Source organism: Morus notabilis, unplaced genomic scaffold, assembly GCF_000414095.1.
Source record: "Morus notabilis unplaced genomic scaffold, ASM41409v2 Scaffold124, whole genome shotgun sequence".
Taxonomy (NCBI): domain Eukaryota; kingdom Viridiplantae; phylum Streptophyta; class Magnoliopsida; order Rosales; family Moraceae; genus Morus; species Morus notabilis.
In genome coordinates, this window is record NW_010361697.1 from 537,175 (window position 1) to 541,503 (window position 4,329).

The 4,329-nt window shown below is 28.9% G+C and overlaps 1 protein-coding gene across 1 annotated transcript in view; it reads right to left on the reverse strand.

The window, feature by feature from the left end:
- Window positions 1-270, reverse strand: part of LOC21405419 — an 8,677-nt gene extending 8,407 nt beyond the window's left edge. The window contains exon 1 of the mRNA XM_024167212.1: window positions 2-270. The gene's annotated coding sequence lies outside the window, so the exon portion shown is untranslated. The remainder of the gene's footprint in view (window position 1) is intronic.
- Between the last annotated feature and the right edge of the window lie 4,059 nt (window positions 271-4,329).

Consider the following 4,329-nt stretch of genomic DNA (forward strand, 5'->3'; position numbering starts at 1 on the left):
CCGGATAAATCAGACGAACGCCATGGGAGTAAAATTGGATCGGAAACCGCTCTGTGAAGGCGGGGAAATGTGAGAAATAGATCGATATTGAGGCAATATTAGGGTTTGGGAAGGGATTTTTTTCCAAATTTGGATTTTAGGTTTCGGATTTGATCGAAGAGAGACAGAGAGGGACAAGGCTTCTTGGTCGGAAGATGAAGTGAAGTGAGCGAAGAGAGAGAAAGAGAGGAGAGAGAGAGAGAGGGTAAAGGCCTAATAGGATTAGAGGAAGGGGCAAATGGCAGGATCCGTAAATAAACGTCAGAAATGGAAATTAAATGCGTTAAGATTTTTTTATTTTTTATTTTTGCATAAGAAGCTGTACTCTGTAGTCTCTAATTTTTCACGCCCACTAACTAGCCAGAAACGACGTGTCGTTTTAACGTTTTATAACTTTTTTTTGGGGACAATCAAACCAAGCCTTTTTTTCTTTTTACTTTTTTTTTAGAAGCCCTACATTTTCTGTCATGCTATCTATTAGCCATTTTTTGGTTCGTACAAAAAGAGGAAAAATATTGACTTTCTAAAGAAATGGATTGGCCTGTGAGCTTTTGACTTTTATTTTAGTTTGTTCCGTGAAAATTTCATGAAATCAGTTTTTGATTTATTATTAGGGACCTTCGTTGGTATTCTATTTTTATTAAAAACAGTGATGTTTCTTATTTTTTTCATTAAATTTATATTAAATTTAATTTAAAGTTAAATTATATTAAAAAAATAAAATAAATTTGACAGTTGATAAATAAAAAATATTTAAAAAATTATTATTATTTTAAGAGTTTTGTTCAGTAATTAACATAAGTGAAAAAGAAAAGAATAATTTAGTATAATTATTAATAAAAATAAAAGATTTTCTCTAGTAGTTTTTTTTTTTTTTAAATATCAATATTTTTTGTTTATCAACCGCCGGATTTGTTAAATTTAATCAAAAGTTAAATTAGATTAAAAAAGTAATAAAGATTTGACGACTGATAAATAAAAAACACCAGTATCTCAAAAAATTAAATACCAAAAAAGAGAAAACACCATAAAAATTCTCTAAAAATAAAAGGTGTACATAATACAATTTTTATAAAATTTGATATTAAAAGGTTTAAGAGAGGCAATAAATAAATTGAATAATAAATCAAAAATATTAATGGACCCACTTTGATCATGCTGGTTTTTTCTTCCATCTTTACACGAATCGTGTTAAAGTCAGAATAAGGTAAAAAAAATTATAAAATTTTATGCCAACTTAAACATGACCCACAACACAAATTAATTAAAAAGTATAAACCTAACATGACATGTTATATTAAATAGGTTGGCACAACTCACACAACCCGTTTTGAAAACGTACTTAGAAAAGAAATATTCACCCAAAAATTAGCAGAATTTTAATTAAATCTTCTTTTGAAAACATAATTTTAATTAAATAAAATGATACTCTTAAACACAAATGTTATCAAAATATGATATAACATTAATGCAATCATTATTAGTATTTAGTATTTTTTTTTTCTTAATACAATGTGAGGTCTATAACTCCTAATTTGCTTATAAGAAACGAATAAACATTCATGTTTCACATCTGAGCCTAACCAAACAGCTAACATTGTAACGATGCGTTTGGTTCATGGATTAGAACCATATGATTAGAACCATTTTTTATTTACGTGTATTTTTTGTGAGAGAAAATACTGTAGCGAACCACGAACCATGATTCGAATCAGGGAACGAATCCATCTACCAATAAGTTGAATCAAAATGTAAACTTTTATTGGAAAAAACATCGTAGCATAACTATTTAAATAAAGATTGAGGCCTCGTTTATTTTGCGGATTCGAGTTTTCAATTCGAGATGAGATGTGACATTTTCTGAGAGCTTTTCACTGTAGCAGAAAAAGTTAGATGTGACATTTTTTGATAACTTTTTACTGTAAAAATCTAAAACTGAAACTCAAATCGGTGAAATAAATGAAGCATGAAACTCCTTTAACCAAAATTGGGTTCAACTCAAAAGTCAAAATGGTAGGTGTTATCGTTTGACCAATACAAAAACCTTCCATGTTTTATCAAAACGTTACGTTCCACCTGTGTTTTCAGCATTGCTGCACATATTCTTTATATATTACAAATCATGTTTCTAAAAGGGTTTTTTTGGTACAATTGTCCCTTAAATTTATTGTGATTTAATAAATTATTCCCTCAATTTTAAATTTTGACAAGTTGTCTCTCAAATTTGTGAATTTGTTATAATGTGCCACATTTAATTAAATTTGCTCAAATTTTTTATTAGATTTAAGGAATGTTGAGATATTGAAATATTTGTGTTACATTTAAATTAGAATGTTGAAATTTTAGTTGAACGTGCTTTTTTGACACTAATTTAACACAATTGTCGTTAAAATGAGACATATTGTAATAACTTTACAAGTTGAGGGGGCAACTTGCCAAATTTAAAAATTTGAAGGGTAATTTGCTAAACCACGACAAATTTAGAGGACAAATGTGCTAAAAACTTTTTCTCAAACATAACAGATAGGTGTATCATTCCTTGAAATACATGGTGGAATACAACATTTTTAAGAAACGCGAATATTTTTACTACTACCCCTAATATAGTTCATTTGAACACCTCTGATGCAATGTTAAATTAACATTTCAATGCTAAATTTTTAATATTTGAATAGAAAAATTACTTTCTAATATAATTCTACCTTTGATGTTATAATTTTGTCATATGCTATATTTGCTATCAAATTTAGTTATCGTAACATTGTCATCTTCAAACTATCTTAAAATTAGAAGTTTATTTTTCTACAAGTTTTAAAGTTAAATTATTATGTATTAATATCATAATATTGTCATCTTACACGTGTTAATACCGCATATAATAATATTGACATCGACATTTATATTTACGGTGAGGACGATGTTTAGATGAATTCATATTAGGACTATTCTCGAGTAAGAGAAACTGAATTTATAATTCGCCTTGCCAAATCTTATGCTTTGGATTGTACTTAAACGTTAAACTAAGTCATAATTCAATCATTTTCTAGCAAAAAGATGTCATAATTCAATCATAATAACTCTGCAACCGATAGGAATTAGAAGACGTATAATCTCTCAACACGATGCTCTTGATGAGCTTGTGACCAATCACGAAGTATACGATTTTGCATCCATCCTTGTGGCTTTTAATTGGCCATTGAAATAAAAATCTTCCTCGAATCCCACGTAAAAACAGCACTTAATCGTATCATACCTCTAAATAGGAACTCATTTTTTTAAGTGTGAACAGAAAGTCATGCTAAGGCTTAATTTTAGCATTGAAGTTGAAACATTCAAAAGTCATGGCATGTTCAATTCTAGTGATTGCCAATACAAGAAGCTTTATGATCGATAATCCAAATAATTATATATATATATATATATAATTATATCTTTCTGTTGGTTTTGAAAATATTTTTCAAAGCGGAAATGTCTATTTAATTGATCGTGTATAATAAAAATTCTCAAAAAATCTTGAGATACACTATAAATTACATTAATTTATGCACTAATAAATTAATCAAATTAATTTATTTATCTAGCGAACGATTAAATCGATAATTTGAATTTTTTGACTACGGATGTTCCTTGCTCCAAGCTAGTTTAGAACTCCCGAATCTTCCTCATCAATTCCTTGAATCTACGAAGACGTGTGTGTGAGCACACCTAAAATAAAACGAGATTAGTAAATAAACACTCAAGTTTTCCACGAACATCAACACATGCACAACGTGAAATTTTAGGACAAAATTTTTCTTTTGTGCACTCTATAAAATTCGGCCACCTATGCTAGGGAGAGCAAAGATAAAGCTTGATAATTGTCTCCCATTTCTAATTTGATTTTTGAAAAAAAAAATCTCTCTCTCCTTTATCCTCTTGGCCGACCATCACAAGGAGATTCCTCCCTGTGGTAGGCGCATACATCAGCTAGGGAATAGGACAAAATTCTGCATTTATCCTACAGTTTAATTTTGACTCAAATTCAAATTTCAATTTAAGTCAAACTTAAATTAATTTGAATTTCAATTAGACAACTTATCAAATAAGTCAATTGGATAACTTAGAGAGCAAGTAATTGAATCTGAGAGGGATTCACACTGTGTTGGGCATGTACACCATGTGGACTCCTCCACATGTGTGTTTTAAAATTCAAATTTAAATAATCACATTATTTAATTAATTCTCAATTAATTATTCTTGAGTGTTTTATTTTAGAATCCCATAATTCTAAAATTTCTATTTTGTCATTAG